Genomic DNA, 21,594 nt, shown 5'->3' on the forward strand with positions numbered 1-21,594 from the left:
TTTCATTACCTCCTCTGCTGTCACCTCTATATCTGATAGTCTTTCATCTAGGGTAACCCCTTCCAACAATGGGAGCTGCTCAGGCTCGGTAGTGAACACTCCATGGAAACTGGCATTCAGTGCCTCGCAGATTTCCTTGTCACTTTCAGTATATGCCCCCTCTGTCTTCCTTAGTCTTGTCACTTGGTCGTTCACCGACATTTTTCTTCTTATATGACTGTGTAGTAACTTAGGTTGTTTTTTCGCTTTGATTGCAATATCGTTCTCATAGTCCCTTTCCGATGTTCGTCTTATGTTAATGTAATCGTTCCTAGCTCTGTTGTATCTGCTTCTGTTGTCCTCTGTTCTTTGTCTTCTGTACTTCCTCCACTCCCGCCTGCTGGCCATTTTTGCTTCCTGACACTGTCTATTAAACCATGGGTTATTATATTCCCTCTTATTTTTTCCCTTTACCGTTGGTATAAATCTCTCTTCGGCCTCCTGGCATTTCTGTATGACTAGGTCCATCATATCTTGGACTGTTTTTCCTCTAATTTCTTCCTCCCACTGCACTTCACCCAGATAGTCCCTCATCCTCATATAGTCCCCTTTCCTGTAGTCAACTCTCCTTTCCCAGATCTCTTGTCCCATGGTCATAAGTTTGAATTCCATCATGTAGTCAAAGACTAGGACACAATGGTCACTGGCCCCTAGAGGTATTTCATGCTCTAAATTCTCGATATCTTCTACGTTCTGGGTGAAAATCAGGTCTAATAGGCTCGGTGCATCTCCTCCTCTTTCCCTTGTGTCTTCCTTCACATGTTGTGTCAGGAAATTCCTGTCTATAACATCTACTAATTTTGCTCCCCACGTTTCGTCCCCTCCATGGGGATTCCTTGATTCCCAATTTATCTCTCCATGATTTAGGTCCCCCATGATCAGCAGCTTCGCTCTCATTCTGTGGGCTAGTGTTGCTGCCTTCTGCAGTTCATCTATACATGCTTTGTTGTTGTCATCATACTCCTGCCTGGGTCTTCTACTGTTTGGTGGGGGATTGTAGATTACAAGGATCACAATCTTCCTCCCATCTACTGTCAGAGTTCCATGTATGAAGCTTGTGCACTCATTGGTAACTCGATTTCCCAGGTCTTCAAACTTCCATTTCCGCTTTATTAGGAGTGCTACTCCCCCTCCCTGTCTCTGTGTCCTCTCTTTTCGTATCACCTGGTACCCTTCAGGAAAGATTGCATCTGAGATCATGTCATTAATTTTAGTTTCCACAATTGCAACTATGTCAGGATCTGCTTCACTCACTCTTTCTTTTATCTCTTCTGCTTTATTAGATACCCCATCAGCATTGGTGTACCAAACCTTGAGATTCTTCATGGAAACTCTTGTACCAGAGTTCTCCCTTTCTCTGGGGGTCTGGGGGGATCTGGGGGATGTCTGGGGGGTGACTGGGGGCAGAGGGGATCCGGGGGATCTGGGGGGTGTCTGGGGGATGACTGGGGGCGGGGAGGGTCCGGGGGATGTCCGGGGGGATCCGGGGGGTGTCTGGGGGGGGTCCGGGGGGTGTATGGGGGGTGAAAGAGTTCAGGAGGGGTGCTTGGGGGGCTACTGGGGGCTGGGCTTCTAGGAAGGTAGGTAGGAGGGTCTGGGGTAGGGCCTGGGTAGGTAGGTCTGGAGTAGGAAGGGCATACTGGGTCTGAAGATTAGGGAGGGCATAGAGGGGTTGGGAGATAGCGTAAGGTTGGGAGACAGATAGAGGTTGAGAGGTTGGGAGGGGGAAGGATAGAGGGGGTGGGGGGGACCTCCCACCTCCCTCGCAAGGGTGGGGGGTCACATGGAAGGAGAGGGGATGAGGAGGGGTGAGGGCAGGGTAGGCTTTGGGTGTTGAGGGGATGAGGTCTGGGTGGGTTCTTGGGGTTGAGGGGATGAGGTCTGGATGGGTTTTGGGGGTTGAGGGGATGAGAGCTGGGTGGGTTTTGGGGGTTGAGGGGATGTGTGTGCGTGTGTGTGTGTGTGTGTGTGTGTGTGTGTGTGTGTGTGTGTGTGTGTGTGTGTGTGTGTGTGTGTGTGTGTGTGTGTGTGGTAAATCCGGACACAAATCGCCTACATTCCCCTGAGAAATCCTAAGGTGGAGACATAAACATTCAGGGAAGAAATTGTGTACATCGGAGCTCAGTAATACTTCAGCGGGAGTGTATTACAGCAGGTGTGGGAGCCTCGTATACACACCCCAATGGTCGCCAGCGGTGATAGCCTGTCTCCCGGCAGGTGTGGGAGGGGGGGGGTCTCCCGGCAGGTGTGGGAGCCTCGTATACACACCCCAATGGTCGCCAGCGGTGATAGCCTGTCTCCCGGCAGGTGTGGGAGCCTCGTATACACACCCCAATGGTCGCCAGCGGTGATAGCCTGTCTCCCGGCAGGTGTGGGAGGTGTGTTGTGTCTCCCGGCAGGTGTGGGAGCCTCGTATACACACCCCAATGGTCGCCAGCGGTGATAGCCTGTCTCCCGGCAGGTGTGGGAGGGGGTGGGGTGTCTCCCAGGGCAGGTGTGGGAGGGGGGGTGTTGTGTCTCCCGGCAGGTGTGGGAGGTGTGTCGTGTCTCCCGGCAGGTGTGGGAGGGGGGTGTTGTGTCTCCCGGCAGGTGTGGGAGGTGTGTCGTGTCTCCCGGCAGGTGTGGGAGGGAGGAGTGTTGTGTCTCCCGGCAGGTGTAGGAGGGGGGTCTCCCGGCAGGTATGGGAGGTGTGTTGTGTCTCCCGGCAGGTGTGGGAGGGGGGGTGTTGTGTCTCCCGGCAGGTGTGGGAGGGGGGTGTGTCTCCCAGGGCAGGTGTGGGAGCCTCATATACACACCCCAATGGTCGCCAGCGGTGATAGCCTGTCTCCCGGCAGGTGTGGGAGGGGGGTCTCCCGGCAGGTGTGGGAGGTGTGTTGTGTCTCCCGGCAGGTGTGGGAGGAGTTGTGTTGTGTCTCCCGGCAGGTGTGGGAGGTGTGTTGTGTCTCCCAGGGCAAGTGTGGGAGGGGTGTGTGTTGTGTCTCCCGGCAGGTGTGGGAGGTGTGTTGTGTCTCCCGGCAGGTGTGGGAGGTGTGTTGTGTCTCCCGGCAGGTGTGGGAGGTGTGTTGTGTCTCCCGGCAGGTGTGGGAGGTGTGTTGTGTCTCCCGACAGGTGTGGGATGGGAGGTGTGTCGTGTCTCCCGGCAGATTCACGAAGCAGTTACGCAAGCACTTACGAACCTGGGGCCAGATTCACGAAGCAGTTACGTAAGCACTTACGAACCTGGGGATTCACGAAGCAGTTACGCAAGCACTTACGAACCTGGGGCCAGATTCACGAAGCAGTTACGGAAGCATTTACGAACCTGGGGCCAGATTCACGAAGCAGTTACGCAAGCACTTACGAACCTGGGGCCAGATTCACGAAGCAGTTACGCAAGCACTTACGAACCTGGGGCCAGATTCACGAAGCAGTTACGCAAGCACTTACGAACCTGGGGCCAGATTCATGAAGCAGTTACGCAAGCACTTACGAACCCGGGGCCAGATTCACGAAGCAGTTACGCAAGCACTTACGAACCTGTCCATCTTTTCTCAATCTTTGGCGGCTTTGTTTACAATTATTAAACAGTTAATGAGCTCCGAAGCACCAGGAGGCTGTTTATAACAATAACAACAGTTGATTGGCAAGTTTTCATGCTTGTAAACTGTTTAATAAATGTAACCCAAGCCGTCAAAGATTGAGGAAAGATGTACACGTTCGTAAGTGCTTGCGTAACTACTTCGTGAATCTGGCCTCAAGTTCGTAAGTGCTTGCGTAACTGCTTCGTGAATCTGGCCCCAGGTTCGTAAGTGCTTACGTAACTGCTTCGTGAATCTGGCTCCAGGTTTGTAAGTGCTTGCGTAACTCCTTCGTGAATGTGGCCCCAGGTTCGTAAGTGCTTGCGTAACTGCTTCGTGAATCTGGCCCCAGGTTCGTAAGTGCTTGCGTAACTGCTTCGTGAATCTGGCTCCAGGTTCGTAAGTGCTTGCGTAACTGCTTCGTGAATCTGGCCCCAGGTTCGTAAGTGCTTGCGTAACTGCTTCGTGAATCTGGCCCTAGGTTCGTAAGTACTTGCGTAACTGCTTCGTGAATCTGGCCCCAGGTTCGTAAGTGCTTGCGTAACTGCTTCGTGAATCTGGCCCTAGGTTCGTAAGTACTTGCGTAACTGCTTCGTGAATCTGGCCCCAGGTTCGTAAGTGCTTGCGTAACTGCTTCGTGAATCTGGCCCCAGGTTCGTAAGTGCTTGCGTAACTGCTTCGTGAATCTGGCTCCAGGTTCGTAAGTGCTTGCGTAACTGCTTCGTGAATCTGGCCCCAGGTTCGTAAGTGCTTGCGTAACTGCTTCGTGAATCTGACCCTAGGTTCGTAAGTACTTGCGTAACTGCTTCGTGAATCTGGCCCCAGGTTCGTAAGTGCTTGCGTAACTGCTTCGTGAATCTGGCCCTAGGTTCGTAAGTACTTGCGTAACTGCTTCGTGAATCTGGCCCCAGGTTCGTAAGTGCTTGCGTAACTGCTTCGTGAATCTGGCCCTAGGTTCGTAAGTACTTGCGTAACTGCTTCGTGAATCTGGCCCCAGGTTCGTAAGTGCTTGCGTAACTGCTTCGTGAATCTGGCCCTAGGTTCGTAAGTACTTGCGTAACTGCTTCGTGAATCTGGCCCCAGGTTCGTAAGTGCTGGCGTAACTGCTTCGTGAATCTGGCCCCAGCTCCTTAAGTTGCCTCTTGGAAGTAGGTAACGGGGCGTGTTTTCTATGAGAGTTTTAAATGAGTCTTACCGGGGAAACCTTTTAACTTTCCTTATGTTCCAGTTCCTTTATGTCTCTTTCAGCCTTATCTCCTTATCTGGCGTTTAGCAGTGTAATATCTCCCCCTTCCCTTCCCTTCTCTTCCATCTCTTTCCCTCCCTTTTCTTTAACTTCCCTCCATTTTGATTGGTGCTACTGTTCCTCATATATATATATATATATATATATATATATATATATATATATATATATATATATATATATATATATATATATATATATATATATATATATATATAGGGTCTTCTGCCAAATATCCATAAAACTAAACCTGAAGACAGCACACTCCTAGGAGCTCCCCTGGGGTTGAAAGCCATCGATGAGGTCCTTGATAAGAAAATCGCCGACCTTAAGAGGATGGATGGGAGGATTGAGGATATTGATGCTCATGATGCACTCTACCTCATCACCAGATGTCTGTCCCTCCCCAGGTTAACCTACTTTCTGAGGTGTTCACCATCTTACAGTAGCCAAAAACTAAGTGAGTATGACCGGTTACTGAAATCAATGCTAGAAAAAGCCCTTAACCTCTCTCTCGATGACCTACAGTGGAAACAAGCCTCTCTTCCCGTAAGACTTGGGGGCCTCGGAGTTCGAACAGCAACGCAAATCGCTGTTCCAGCCTTCCTGTCCTCCTTATCAGCATCCGACGACCTTGTGAAGGAAATTCTACCTGCCCACTTACATCAGCTGGCAGGTGTACATGATCCCAATTTTACACGCTGTGCCACAGAGTGGGCCTCTCGTGCAGGCCAATCACCTCAACCACCATCCCCAAAAGCCCACAAGCAATCCAGCTGGGATGGCCCCATTGTAGACCAAGTTGCTGCAGAGTGCCTGGGTGCTGCAACAACACAACACGACATTGCTCGCCTCACAGCAGTAGCAGCACCACATGCAGGGGATTTCCTGTTAGCAACCCCAATGTCGGCAACTGGCACGCGTCTCACACCACACGCCCTCCGAATTGCTGTGGCCCTCCGCCTTGCTGCCCCAATCCACACCAGATATAGGTGTATTTGAGGCGAGGTGGTGGCTGACAGGTACGGCCACCATGGCCTACTCTGCCAAAGCACAGGGGGATGGCACTCGAGGCACAGTGAAGTTAACGACATCAAGAGGAGCCTCACCACAGCTGGATGCCCAGCTGAAAGAGAGCCCCGTTACCTAACGCCCCGTAACTCTGATGCTCTTATTGGTCGCCCGGATGGTATCACAGTGAACCCCTGGAAGAATGGCAAGCAGTTGGTATGGGACTACACGTGCGTATCAACCCTGGCTAACACCTACATTAACCTCGGTGTTGCACAACCAGGTGGCGCTGCCACCCACAGGGAAGCAGCCAAATCCCGTAAGTATAGAGAACTGGATCACCACTACAATTTTGTCCCCATTGCTTCTGAGACACTCGGCGCCTGGGGTAAAAGTGCTACCAGTTTTTTGAAGGAACTGGGTTCTAGGCTCATTGAAACAACAAGGGACCCGAGAGCTGCAAGCTTTCTTTTCCAGCGCCTCAGTGTGGCGATACAGAGGGAAAATGCGCACTGCATCCAGGGTTCCTGCCCGCCATCTGAGGAGCTGGAGGAACTCGACAACCTATGATAACCATCTTTGTAACCCATATGTAACTACTTTTTTGTAACAAAGTTCATATAAAGTAAATATATATGTGTACATACAAAAGAATGGGGGTGGTAGGAGAAGATAATATTAGTGTTCAGTGAGAAACCACAAGGTCTCCTCTGAATACTTTTTATTTTCTTCTCCGAGGCTATGGGTCCCCACATTGGCACCAGAGGTGGTACCCTCACAAACTTTATATATATATATATATATATATATATATATATATATATATATATATATATATATATATATATATATATATATATATATATATATATATATATTTATATATATATATATATATTCAAATTTGAGGAGGAAAATTATAATAAAGTATTGGATATGTGAAAAGTATTGTGTCATATGAAGCAACTTGGAGAAAAAGTCAAATGCATCATGTCTGGGCAGCCGACCATTCATGATACAATATTGTATACAATGTATAAACTCATCAGCCTGGGTGTGAAAGTTAACTGACAAACACGAACATTCAACAACTTCATTGTGTTGTAACAACATGAAAAGGAATTAGTTTACGGAGGTTGGGGGATATTGCGTCAGATTTTGTTGACAAGTTCAGTGGTGTTCCTAATATACCACTTAGAAACGTCGTACACGTCGAAAAGAAATATTGAACAAAATTCCTATCCATGAAGTAGGTGTCAACCCTGGAAACACAAACCGTAACTGCCTCTATTTTCCGCTTGTTACAACTTGTAATAAAGTTGTTCCATCTTGGCTTAACGTGTTTATGACGTATTAGAACGTTGTTACAACTTGCTATATTGGTTGTTATAACTGGTTAGGAGGTGTTAAAACTTGTTCGAACGTTGTACCAACGTTGTAGTTTCGGTGTGTGTTTGACGGGGAGCCAAGAGCCTCAACATTATTGACCTTAAGACTATCTGGTCAATAACATTCTTCGGTCTGTCTTGACTACATCACACATAAAGTATATCGTGACACATGTAAACATTTGGATAAAGACAGAGGGAAATTCTCACAGAAAACAATATGGAGGTATGTGAGGCACTCAAGACATGATTTATGAAGGTCTTGACAAAGGTACCAACATGGAGACCATAGCTGGGGGTATCAAAGACTGGAGGAAACACTGGATGACACTCTGGCCACTGTGCCAGTGGTTAAACAACATTCTGAGGAACTAGTTGTTAACATGAACAGGACGAGATTTAACATGATCGTGGCAGGTGACGGCGCCTCATAAGGAACACCTGCCAGGTGACGGCGCCTCATAAGGAACACCTGCCAGGTGACGGCGCCTCATAAGGAACACCTGCCAGGTGACGGCGCCTCATAAGGAACACCTGCCAGGTGACGGCGCCTCATAAGGAACACCTGCCAGGTGACGGCGCCTCATAAGGAACTCCTGCCAGGTGACGGCGCCTCATAAGGAACACCTGCCAGGTGACGGCGCCTCATAAGGAACACCTGCCAGGTGACGGCGCCTCATAAGGAACACCTGCCAGGTGACGGCGCCTCATAAGGAACACCTGCCAGGTGACGGCGCCTCATAAGGAACACCTGCCAGGTGACGGCGCCTCATAAGGAACACCTGCCAGGTGACGGCGCCTCATAAGGAACACCTGCCAGGTGACGGCGCCTCATAAGGAACACCTGCCAGGTGACGGCGCCTCATAAGGAACACCTGCCAGGTGACGGCGCCTCATAAGGAACACCTGCCAGGTGACGGCGCCTCATAAGGAACACCTGCCAGGTGACGGCGCCTCATAAGGAACACCTGCCAGGTGACGGCGCCTCATAAGGAACACCTGCCAGGTGACGGCGCCTCATAAGGAACACCTGCCAGGTGACGGCGCCTCATAAGGAACACCTGCCAGGTGACGGCGCCTCATAAGGAACACCTGCCAGGTGACGGCGCCTCATAAGGAACACCTGCCAGGTGACGGCGCCTCATAAGGAACACCTGCCAGGTGACGGCGCCTCATAAGGAACACCTGCCAGGTGACGGCGCCTCATAAGGAACACCTGCCAGGTGACGGCGCCTCATAAGGAACACCTGCCAGGTGACGGCGCCTCATAAGGAACACCTGCCAGGTGACGGCGCCTCATAAGGAACACCTGCCAGGTGACGGCGCCTCATAAGAAACACCTGCCAGGTGACGGCGCCTCATAAGGAACACCTGCCAGGTGACGGCGCCTCATAAGGAACACCTGCCAGGTGACGGCGCCTCATAAGGAACACCTGCCAGGTGACGGCGCCTCATAAGGAACACCTGCCAACAGCTGTTTTCAATAAAACATTTGAAACAGGAAATTTCCCAGAATTCTGAAAAACGGCGCACATGGTTATCTTGAGGTTATCTTGAGATGATTTCGGGGCTTTAGTGTCCCCGCGGCCCGGTCCTCGACCAGGCCTCCACCCCCAGGAAGCAGCCCGTGACAGCTGACTAACTCCCAGGTATATATTTTACTGCTAGGTAACAGGGACATAGGATGAAAGAAACTCTGCCCATTGTTTCTCGCTGGCGCCTGGGATCGAACCCAGGACCACAGGATCACAAGTCCAGCGTGCTGTCCGCTCGGCCGACCGGCTCCCCAATGGTCCCAATATATAAAGAGTGGGACAGACTGGAGGCATTCAGTTATAGACTAGCGTGAGTGACGACTAATCATGTCAAGTGGTGGACAGAGTGATCAGGGTGAGAACAGTGAAGCCCCTGGAGACGACCCACTATTTAACTAAAGGTCAACAATGATTTAGGAGTAAGTCGTGGCCTCACAAACTTGATCAAGTGAATGGAACTGATGGAGTCCTATGACCAGGTTAATAAAATATGATAAAAAATGGGGGCTGGGTAGATTATATTTTCCTAGAGTCAAAATTCATTTGATGTTGTTGTTGTTAAAGATTCGCTACCTGGAACAAAAAGTTCCAAGTAGCACGGGCTATGGTGATCCCGAAAACTTCATTTGATATTATTCCAGCTGAATGGCTGTTGTACCTAACCAAGGAAGCCGGTCGGCCGAGCGGACAGCACACTGGACTTGTGATCCTGTGGTCCTGGGTTCGATCCCAGGCGCCGGCGAGAAACAATGGGCAAAGTTTCTTTCACCCTATGCCCCCTGTTACCTGGCAGTAAAATAGGTACCTGGGTGTTAGTCAGCTGTCATGGGCTGCTTCCTGGGGGTGGAGGCCTGGTCAAAGACCGGGCCGCGGGGACACTAAAGCCCCGAAATCATCTCAAGATAACCTCAAGATAACCACCTGGGACGACACTAAACTGGGTCTGGGGGTACCTGCCGGACGGAAGACAAAGAGCCACAATCAGAGGCAAGGTCTCGCTGAGCGGAAAGAATGTACCAAGTTGGGTTCTTCAAGACTCGGTTCACGCTTGTCTGCACACCATGCAAAGCTCATAAGGAATGTGAAAACAAAGGAGGACTGCAGAAAGTTACCGGAGGAGATATGATCCCACCATACAAGATACCGAGGGGAATGAACAAGAACAGCTCCATCCACAACTTTAAAGCCACATAAATTACAACTCGGCAGGTAGAACACGGCTCACAGCGAGGGGCTTCTTGAGGTTATTTTGACATGATTTCGGGGCTTAGTATCCCCGCGGCCCGGTCCTCGACCAGACCTCCACCCTCAGGAAGCAGCCCGTGACAGCTAACTAACTCCTAGGTACCTATTTTACTGCTAAGTAACAGGGGCATAGGGTGAAAGCAACTCTGCCCATTGTTTCTCGCCGGCGCCCGGAATCGAACCCAGGACCACAGGATCACGCGTCCAGTGTTCTGTCCGCTCAGCCACCGGCTCCCGTACCAGCTACACCAGGAGCTAAACCCCCCCCCCCCCCATAGTCACTGATAGGTAAACACTGATAGGTAAGCAATGAATCCAGGTGAGATCACATTACATTCATCATATGCATACCTATATTCATACGTACACGCATGTACACATACACATACCCAAGCATGTATTACAGACATTCTCGTCACACCAATGACATCAAATTGATGGGATGTCAATTCTCTGTCTCTTGGTAATGCTGGTAAACTGGACACCTTGAGACACTGTAGGACACTGTAGGACACTGTGGGATACTGTAGGACACTGTGAGACACTGTGGGACACTGTGGGACACTGTAGGACACTGTGGGACACTGTGGGACACTGTAGGACACTGTGGGACACTGTAGGACACTGTGGGATACTGTGGGACACTGTGGAACGCTGTGGGACACTGTGGGACACTGTAGGACACTGTAGGACACTGTAGGATACTGTAGGACACTGTGGGACACTGTAGGACACTGTAGTACACTGTGGGACACTGTAGGACACTGTAGGACACTGTGGGATACTGTGGGACACTGTGGAACACTGTGGGACACTGTGGGACACTGTAGGAGACTGTAGGACACTGTAGGATACTGTAGGACACTGTGGGACACTGTAGTACACTGTGGGACACTGTAGGACACTGTAGGACACTGTGGGACACTGGAACACTGTGAGACACTGTAGGACACTGTGGGACACTGTGGGACACTGGAACACTGTGAGACACTGTAGGACACTGTAGGACACTGTGGAACACTGTGGGACACTGGAACACTGTGAGACACTGTAGGACACTGTAGGACACTGTGGGATACTGTGGGACACTGTGAGACACTGTGGGACACCTAGGAATAGAACCAGACACTCTGGAAATGTTTAGGACATCCTGTGAAGAACAGGACATCCTGGGATAGAGCAGGACATCCTAAGTCATATCCTAAGACTAGGACAATAGGAGACAATGGAGGACATTTTGAGATGTCCTTAGACACCACTGCAGCATCCTAAGACACGTGGGACATCTTGGGACACCGTTAGGATCTCGGGACAGAGAGAGAGAGAGAGAGAGAGTGTGTGTGAGAGAGAGAGAGAGAGAGAGAGAAAGGAAGTAGGAAGAATTCCTCACTGACATGGATAGATTTACGACAGCAATTCTCTCTGTTTTTCCTTCGTGAAAGTGTTAAAAACTTGGTGAGTCAGCATGAGTCTGATTTGCCTACAACAGTTATGGAACATTTTGTTCCAAATATGGAACATTTTGTTCCAGATGCGGAACATTTTGTCCCAGATGTGGAACGTTTTGTTCCAGATATGGAACATTTTGTCCCAGTTAGGGAACATTTTGTCCCAGTTAGGGAACATTTTGTCCCAAATATGGAACATTTTGTCCCAGATTCGGAACATTTTATTACGGCAAAAGTTGATGAGTTGAATTTTTTTTTAAATTTGCTGATATCAATGTTTGATGTTTTATGACATGGTAAGAATAAAATCTTCTTTGGAGTGTTTTGGAAGATTGGTCACAGAGTTGATAGAAAGTTTGTGGGGTTCTCTATGGCACTGTGCCACGTTATACTCATTTGATTAGTGCCAACTGTGACACAGTCATATTGAGCACATACCTGACAGCAGTCACAGTGGATCGTTGGGTGATGCTAGCCCCAAGCAGCCGACCTTCAACACAAACAGACATTTTTATTTTTTATATTCCAGAAGTGGTACCCAGCTGTGTCTGGGTCTGTTTGTTTTCATCTCTCTCTCTCTCTCACACACACACTCACGGTCACATTCACTTCCTCATCACACATGATGAGGAAGTGTGTAGTGAGGACCGATACTCGGGAGACTGGGTGCCAGGGGTATGAGGGGAAGTAGCTCTGGTGTTGGCTACGTCTTGACTACACAATACAAGTGTGAGGGGAACTACTTATTGCTGCAACGCTTACAACCGTATGCAACAGCGCCAGTTCCAATGGTAGTCACTGCACAGGTTATCAGTTGACAGTAATTATGTATGTGAGAGCACCCTCCGAGCCTCGCTGTACGTCACGTGGAGTGTGTCGTACGACACAGTCTCCCCGCTGGCACACAGGGGCCTCCGTCATCGGGTCGTTGTACGACACCCACACCGAATTTGCATTGAGTGTCAAAGGTTATTGGGCATTGATACCCGGAGGATTTGTTTAATTATCCGAGCAGTAATAAAGGAATGTGGTAGCTGTACTGCGGATATTCTGTACTGAACTGTATATATATATATATATATATATATATATATATATATATATATATATATATATATATATATATATATATATATATATATATATATATATATATATATACACGGACGATAAAGTTACCAATAATACTTTTTTTTGTCAGGAAACTCAGCTGGAAGAGGTTTCCAGGGTTTGTGTAAGAGATATGGCCAGGAACAGGAGCTGAGAGATGGGAGATCAGAGACAGCAGCAAGACAGAGAGCGCCAGTTTGTTCCACAAATTGGCTCTGGACCGAGAGACTGGAATGACGTAGTGAGAGGCCGCTCCATCTCTCTTACGTATTGTTGTGATGGAAGACCTGGGGGGGGGACATAGAGGGAGAGCTTTTCCCTCTTACGAGTCGTTGTGACGCGTGAAGCGTGCGCATGCGCGCCTCTCTCTCTCTTCCTTGCATGGCTAAGTACTCCAGGAAACTTATTAAGTTTCTTAATACTATCCTTCAACAAATCCACAAGGGCCGTGACGAGGATTCGAACCTACGTCCGGGGAGCATTCCAGACGTTGCTTTAATCGACTGAGCTACGACATGGTCATAAGAATTGGAACCAGAAGTTCTACTGAAGTTGGATCCTGCAGCCTCTCCGAGATGCATCAAGCTATTGTGATTTCTGTGTGTAATATTATCCTTATTAAGGCTACTCACAGCCCAGGCAATAGAGCTTCGGTTTCACAAACGTGGAGTCCAGGTTCGAGACCCATACAGTCTAGGTGAATAGAATTCTGAATATATTTAAAGCCTATAGATATATATATATATATATATATATATATATATATATATATATATATATATATATATATATAATTAAATCGTCAGTGAACAAGAGTCAATATACTAAAGTATACATATCAATAACATACTAAGGGGGATATACCATATCTGTAATATACTGAATGTGTAAACCTGATCTATAATATACTGTAAGGAGTATACCTTATATAAATGTGTATATATATTATATAATAATATTACGACTATATAACACTGGGAAGGGGTCAGGATAAGGATCTGGGATGGGACGGGGGGAAGGAATGGTGCCCAACCACTTGTGGACGGTCGGGGATTGAACGCCGACCTGCATGAAGCGAGACCGTCGCTCTACCGTCCAGCTCAAGTGCTTGTTAGAGGATAGTAAGAAATTATCAAAATAAGGCTCCAAGCTGAGAATACAATGGTTTATCGATTGAATTCCGGCAGTTTCAGTGTGCCACACTGGCCACAGTTTGATGGAACACAGTGTTTAGTGTCAGTAAATATGTCATCAGAAGGCTGTAGAGTATACATCAGTGCCTGAGATTCCTCTCACTGTCCTCACAGTGAAGACGATTGTGCCCTGAGACCCTTGTCACCGTCGCCACAGCTCCTAGTGAGATGGTGACGGTCTGAAAACCTGGGAATCTGGGAATCTGGGAATCTGGGAATCTGGGGATCTGGGAACCTGGGAACCTGGGAATCTGGGGATCTGGGGACTTGGGGAGTCATGCAGCTCCAGCATTAAGCTGGAAGCTTGAGCGGCTGCTCCCTCCCACTGAGTCACGTGATCATCAATCTCCACCATGGTGATTGATGTCTGAATAGTGTTATCATGAAGCTTGGGTTCTTAAGCTGTCTGGAGGGGCCATGGGCCAAACAATCCCTTCCCCCCCCTGTCTCTAGTGCTGCCTGTCCAAAATAATTACTTCCCCTCCTTGTCTCTCCTGCTGCCTGTCCCAAACAAACACTTCCCCCCCCCTCCTGACTCTCCTGCTGCCTGTCCCAAACAAACACTTCGCCCCCCCTCCTTGTCTCTCCTGCTGCCTGTCCCAAACAAACACTTCCCCCCCCCCTGTCTCCCCTGCTGCCTGTCCCAAACAAACACTTCCCCCCCCCTGTCTCCCCTGCTGCCTGTCCCAAACAAACACTTCCCCCCCCCCTCCTGTCTCTCCTGCTGCCTGTCCAAAACAAACACTCCCCCCCCCAAGCGTTGCGTTGTGCCTGTGTTCGGACTCTTCACGTGGTGAAATGTGTTCGAACTCATTCATAAACAAAGCAAGTCGGCCGGTGCGCCCCGATTAACACGTTATGAACTCTATCATAGAGGCCGAATTTGCCTGAATTTACCAATTTACCTGAGAGCCATGGTCTCTAGTGGCCCCGACGGGGACAGTTAGCCAGACGTTTGAGTAATGGCTCCCCCCCCCCCGCCCCGTTATTCTTGAGGGATTTTTCTTGATGAATTTCCTACTAAGGTATTTATATCCTGGTATTTATGGCTTCGGCGGGTAGGCGGTTCCATCCATATATTTTAGGGAGGAACTTGTCCCCAGGGAGGATATCCGCTCAAGGGAATAGATTGCGAACGAATATATATTTGTGCTATCATAGCTATTCTCTACCTATAGTTAGACTAGGTTAAGATTACTTTATGGTAAGTTTTGGTTAGGTTAGTTTTATTATGTTTGGTTGTGTAATATAATGTATTATTGACGATTATGTGAAATATGGAATTCGAAAACTATTTTAGCATGGCCGAGAATTCCGTTTACAGAAAACCCAAGTTCTTCAAAGAAAACGCTTTCAGGATACACTTTTTTATATTTTAAATCAACGATTTATAATACAATTTATAACTTGAGAATGATGTCTGTTTATGACAAAGGTTAATTTGGCAGTTTACAAGTGGACCATTACTGGAACCGTAAAGTGCTTTCAGACCATCACACATACTTAGGGGACCATCCAGGTGGTCGGAGAGGGTAACGGATTTGCTTTGTGGATGTGTTCAAGAGAATTGCTGTTTGCCTGTCCGTCTGTCGATATCTTTTTCTTTCTGTCTCTCTCTCTTTCTTTCTGTCTCTGTCTTTCTTTCTGTCTCTTTCTTTCTGTCTCTCTCTCTTTCTTTCTGTCTCTGTCTTTCTTTCTGTCTCTTTCTTTCTGTCTCTCTCTTTCTTTCTGTCTCTGTCTTTCTTTCTGTCTCTTTCTTTCTGTCTCTCTCTCTTTCTTTCTGTCTCTGTCTTTCTTTCTGTCTCTTTCTTTCTGTCTCTCTCTCTTTCTTTCTGTCTCTGTCTTTCTTTCTGTCTCTTTCTTTCTGTCTCTGTCTTTCTTTCTGTCTGTCTGTCGATATCTCTTTCTTTCTGTCTCTGTCTTTCTTTCTGTCTGTCTGTTCAAGGTTGAAAACCAGGCATTTCGTGCTGGCCTCACCGTACTTTGCAGTGTGAAGGGACTGGGGTATGGGATGGACGTAGGCTGGTCGCGGGTCAGACCTATTGGTCCTGTTATTCATTAAACGCAATAAATGTCAATTTAGTTTTATATTTTCTGAGACAAAAAGATAAAGGGGAGAGGGAGATTAGAGGAAGGTGAGGGATGGTGCTTGTGGAGAGAGAGAGAGAGAGAGAGAGAGAGAGAGAGAGAGAGAGAGAGAGAGAGAGAGAGAGAGAGAGAGAGAGAGAGAGAGAGAGACAGAGAGATAGAGACAGAGAGAGAGAGAGAGAGAGAGAGAGAGAGAGAGAGAAAGAGAGAGAGAGAGAGAGAGAGAGAGAGAGAGAGAGAGAGAGAGAGAGAGAGAGAGAGAGAGAGAGAGATAGAGACAGAGAGAGAGAGAGAGAGAGAGAGAGAGAGAGAGAGAGAGAGACAGAGAGGGAGACAGAGAGAGAGAGAGAGAGAGAGAGAGAGAGAGAGAGAGAGAGAGAGAGAGAGAGAGAGAGAGAGAGAGAGAGAGAGAGACAGAGAGAGAGAGAGAGAGAGAGAGAGAGAGAGAGAGAGAGAGAGAGAGAGACAGAGACAGAGACAGAGACAGAGAGAGAGAGAGAGAGACAGAGAGAGAGAGAGAGAGAGAGAGAGAGAGAGAGAGAGAGAGAGAGAGAGAGAAAGAGAGACAGAGAGATAGAGACAGAGAGAGAGAGAGAGAGAGAGAGAGAGAGAGAGAGAGAGAGAGAGAGAGAGAGAGAGAGAGAGAGAAAGAGAGACAGAGAGATAGAGACAGAGAGAGAGAGAGAGAGAGAGAGAGAGAGAGAGAGAGAGAGAGAGAGAGAGAGAGAGAGAGAGAGAGAGAGAGAGAGAGAGAGAGAGAGAGAGAGAGAGAGAGAGAGAGAGAGAGAGAAAGAGAGACAGAGAGATAGAGACAGAGAGAGAGAGAGAGAGAGAGAGAGAGAGAGAGAGAGAGAGAGAGAGAGAGAGAGAGAGAGAGAGAGAGAGAGAGAGAGAGAGAAAGAGAGAGAGAGAGAGACAGAGAGAGAGAGAGAGAGGGGGGGGGGAGATAGGGGAAGGTAGAGAAGGGTAGGGAAGGTGGAGAAAGAGAGGGAAGGATGGAAGATAGGGGGACTCCGATAGTAGTTACCGAGACGAATACATTATTTCGTAAAGATGGTTACAGCAATGAGGCTTTGTAATGAACACTTTCCTGTGCAGATATGTCCTATTGCAGGTGAGACGAGCAGTTGAATAAGAGTTGAAAAACATTTCATCAACTTCACAGTACACAACACAATTCTCAAAAAACTTTCTATGGGTATAACATGTTCCTCCAGCACAGAGTCCTCGTGTGTTCACAGGATTTAGTAGCATCGTTACTTTAGGAACATACAAACTCTAAAGGTACGCAAGCATTTGGGTCCACCAACTCTTCGTTTAGGTCATAAATGCTCTATGAGCTGACTTTCAGTGTGTCTGAAGCATTGATTCTATATATATTCTATATATAGACCTATATATGTGGTCTCCGTGGTGTAGTGGTAAGACACTCGCCTGGCGTTCCGCGAGCGCTATGTCATGGGTTCGTATCCTGGCCGGGGAGGATTTACTGGGCGCAATTCCTTAACTGTAGCCTCTGTTTAACGCAACAGTAAAATGTGTACTTGGATGAAGAAACGATTCTTCGCGGCAGGGGATCGTATTCCAGGGACCATAGGATTAAGGACTTGCCCGAAACGCTACGCGTACTAGTGGCTGTACAAGACTGTAACAACTCTTGTATATATCTCAAAAAAAAAAAAAAAAAAAAAAAAAAATATTCTATTACTGCAAAAACTATGCAGCCTAATTAACGCAAGCTAACATCGTAATTGATGTATCTAAACCTATTTAACCTAACATAAACATCATAACCTAATCTAACATCATGGCCTAACTTAATCTTAACTTAATGTAACATAGCCTATTCAAACCTGATTAAACCTACCCCCTAACATAACCTATCCTAACCTAACATACCGTATTCAAACCTACACTCACACAACCTAATCTATCCTAACCTAACATCCCGTATTCAAACCTACACTCACACAACCTAATCTATCCTAACCTAACATACCGTATTCAAACCTACACACACACAACCTAATCTATCCTAACCTAACATCCCGTATTCAAACCTACACACACACAACCTAATCTATCCTAACCTAACATACCGTATTCAAACTTACACTCACACAACCTAATCTATCCTAACCTAACATCCCGTATTCAAACCTACACACACACAACCTAATCTATCCTAACCTAACATACCGTATTCAAACTTACACTCACACAACCTAATCTATCCTAACCTAACATCCCGTATTCAAACCTACACACACACAACCTAATCTATCCTAACCTAACATACCGTATTCAAACTTACACTCACACAACCTAATCTATCCTAACCTAACATCCCGTATTCAAACCTACACACACACAACCTAATCTATCCTAACCTAACATACCGTATTCAAACTTACACTCACACAACCTAATCTATCCTAACCTAACATACCGTATTCAAACTTACACTCACACAACCTAATCTATCCTAACCTAACATACCGTATTCAAACCTACGCTCACACAACCTAACCTAACCTAACCTAACATACCGTATTCAAACCTACACTCACACAACCTAATCTATCCTAACCTAACATACCGTATTCAAACCTACGCTCACACAACCTAATCTATCCTAACCTAACATACCGTATTCAAACCTACGCTCACACAACCTAACCTAACCTAACCTAACATACCGTATTCAAACCTACACTCACACAACCTAATCTATCCTAACCTAACATACCGTATTCAAACCTACGCTCACACAACCTAACCTAACCTAACCTAACATACCGTATTCAAACTTACACTCACACAACCTAATCTATCCTAACCTAACATACCGTATTCAAACCTACGCTCATACAACCTAATCTATCCTAACCTAACATACCGTATTCAAATCTACACTCACACAACCTAATCTATCCTAACCTAACATACCGTATTCAAACCTACACTCACACAACCTAATCTATCCTAACCTAACATACCGTATTCAAACCTACACACACACAACCTAATCTATCCTAACCTAACATACCGTATTCAAACCTACGCTCACACAACCTAACCTAACCTAACCTAACATAGTTTAATAATCTGTGCATTAGGCTAACTCAGTGAATATACAAGTAAATTATCGGTGCTTCTGAGTATGATAGGCGAGTGAATACATTTCTGTCAAACACAAAATACCTGGAAAATCTTTGATCATCTCAAATTGTGTTTGTAAGGTCAACTTGGCGAGCTGAAGGAAGGTAATAGAGTTGACGAGAGGTGTAGAAGGTTGACCTCAAGCTCCTGGTCTCCTCCTCCTCCTCATCCCTGAGGGTATTTGAGGGGTTAAGTGCCACCCTTCAGAAATACTCTTAACTATAACTGCTATGGCACTAATGTACAAGATAAGGGCCGTTGTGCCTACTTTCCTAAAAATCAAAATCACGTTTTGACATTCTATTAACATATCTGTTGTCATTCTATTGACTTTCTATTGACAATTATTTTGTCATTCAATTGATATTGTCAAAAATCTATTAGCATTCTATTGATATTGTCAAAAATCTATTGACATTCTATTGATATTGTCAAAAATCTATTGACATTCTATTGATATTGTCAAAAATCTATTGACATTCTATTGATATTATCAAAAATCTATTACATTCTATTGATATTGTCAAAAATCTATTGACATTCTATTGATATTGTCAAAAATCTATTGACATTCTATTGATATTGTCAAATATCTATTGACATTCTATTGATATTGTCAAAAATCTATTAACATTCTAAAGGGCACAAAAAACTGAGAATGCTAAATATAAACCTGACTTAACCTCTCTTAGGCATAAAATATATAAGCTTAGGCCTAATATATGTAATATTCTAGGCCTAGAGAAAGTCGGGTTTGGGTACTGCCTTCTTTCTCGCGCATGCTCAAAATTAATAGTTCAAAACGTGACATTTTTGGGGAAGCAAGAAGTTAAATTAGTATGTTTTGGCGGGAAGGACAGTGTATAAGTACTGTTTTGGCGGGAAGCACACTGTTTAAGTACTGTTTTGGCGGGAAGGACAGTGTATAAATACTGTCCTTCCCGCCAAAACAGTATTTATACACTGTCCTTCCCGCCAAAACAGTATTTATACACTGTCCTTCCCGCCAAAACATACTAATTTAACTTCTTGCTTCCCCAAAAATGTTTTGGGGAAGCACAGTGTATAAATACACTGTTTTGGCGGGAAGGACAGTGTATAAATACTGTTTTGGCGGGAAGGACAGTGTATAAATACTGTTTTGGCGGGAAGGACAGTGTATAAATACTGTTTTGGCGGGAAGGACAGTGTATAAATACTGTTTTGGCGGGAAGGACAGTGTATAAATACTGTTTTGGCGGGAAGGACAGTGTATAAATACTGTTTTGGCGGGAAGGACAGTGTATAAATACTGTTTTGGCGGGAAGGACAGTGTATAAATACTGTTTTGGCGGGAAGGACAGTGTATAAGTACTGTTTTGGCGGGAAGCACACTGTTTAAGTACTGTTTTGGCGGGAAGGACACTGTTTAAGTACTGTTTTGGCGGGAAGGACACTGTTTAAGTGCTGTTTTGGCGGCAAATACACTCTTTAAGTACTGTTTTGGCGGCAAATACACTCTTTAAGTACTGTTTTGGCGGGAAGGACACTGTTTAAGTACTGTTTTGGCGGGAAGCTCACTGTTTAAGTGCTGTTTTGGCGGCAAATACACTCTTTAAGTACTGTTTTGGCGGTAAATACACTCTTTAAGTACTGTTTTGGCGGCAAATACACTCTTTAAGTACTGTTTTGGCGGCAAATACAATCTTTAAGTACTGTTTTGGCGGCAAATACACTCTTTAAGTACTGTTTTGGCGGCAAATACACTCTTTAAGTACTGTTTTGGCGGCAAATACACTCTTTAAGTACTGTTTTGGCGGTAAATACACTCTTTAAATACTGTTTTGGCGGCAAATACAATCTTTAAGTACTGTTTTGGCGGTAAATACACTCTTTAAATACTGTTTTGGCGGCAAATACACTCTTTAAGTACTGTTTTGGCGGCAAATACACTCTTTAAGTACTGTTTTGGCGGTAAATACACTCTTTAAGTACTGTTTTGCCCGGGAACTATACTTGACCGAGTACAAACTCTCTTACGGTCGAAAATCCCACGGTGTTAATATGTGTACTGGGCCGCTGCGGCGACCCCCAAAAGCGCGGGAGTTTGTGGCGGGAAAGAACCAATAAGGCGCCAGGTTGTGTAAGTGGTAGGCAGCTCCCAGCCAATCAGAGCGCGCGTACCATCCTCCCGGGAGCACGTGGCCGGCCCGGCCCCTCTGGTCCTCAGTGCTGTCAGCGGCGCCGCGCCCAGCACACACTGTTTTTTTGCGTGCGTACGCAACTTGGGGGTGACGCAAGTGACGGGGGAGGACGCAAGTGACGGGGGAGGACGCAGGTGACGCAAGCGGTCCTCACGCCGCTGAAAGAAGGGATGCTAGGCCATTGTTCCCTCTGTGTGAAGCCAATATTTACAGCTAATAAATCACACGTGCAGACTATTAGGTAAGTGTGTGTGTTTACTATTTATGTCTGCAGAATCGAGCTCTTAGCTCTTGGACTCCGCCTTTCTAACGAATCTATTTTCCTCTATATCCACTACATTTATTCAATCAGTTAATTCAAACATGTCCCCCAGTATTATTTACAATAG

General features: G+C 46.6%; 1 protein-coding gene across 3 annotated transcripts in view; it reads left to right on the forward strand.

Moving 5' to 3' along the window:
- The window catches only part of LOC123771331 (contactin-4-like), a 249,467-nt gene that overhangs the window by 20,655 nt on the left and 207,218 nt on the right, over positions 1 to 21,594 (forward strand). Inside the window, exon 1 of one of the 3 annotated variants that reach the window (XM_069305181.1) lies at positions 21,274 to 21,446. The exons of the other annotated variants lie outside the window; for them this stretch is intronic. The gene's annotated coding sequence lies outside the window, so the exon portion shown is untranslated. Of the gene's footprint in view, positions 1 to 21,273; positions 21,447 to 21,594 lie in introns of those variants that run through there. 3 annotated transcript variants of the gene reach the window in all.

This window comes from Procambarus clarkii, chromosome 54 (assembly GCF_040958095.1).
Source record: "Procambarus clarkii isolate CNS0578487 chromosome 54, FALCON_Pclarkii_2.0, whole genome shotgun sequence".
Taxonomy (NCBI): Eukaryota; Metazoa; Arthropoda; class Malacostraca; order Decapoda; family Cambaridae; genus Procambarus; species Procambarus clarkii.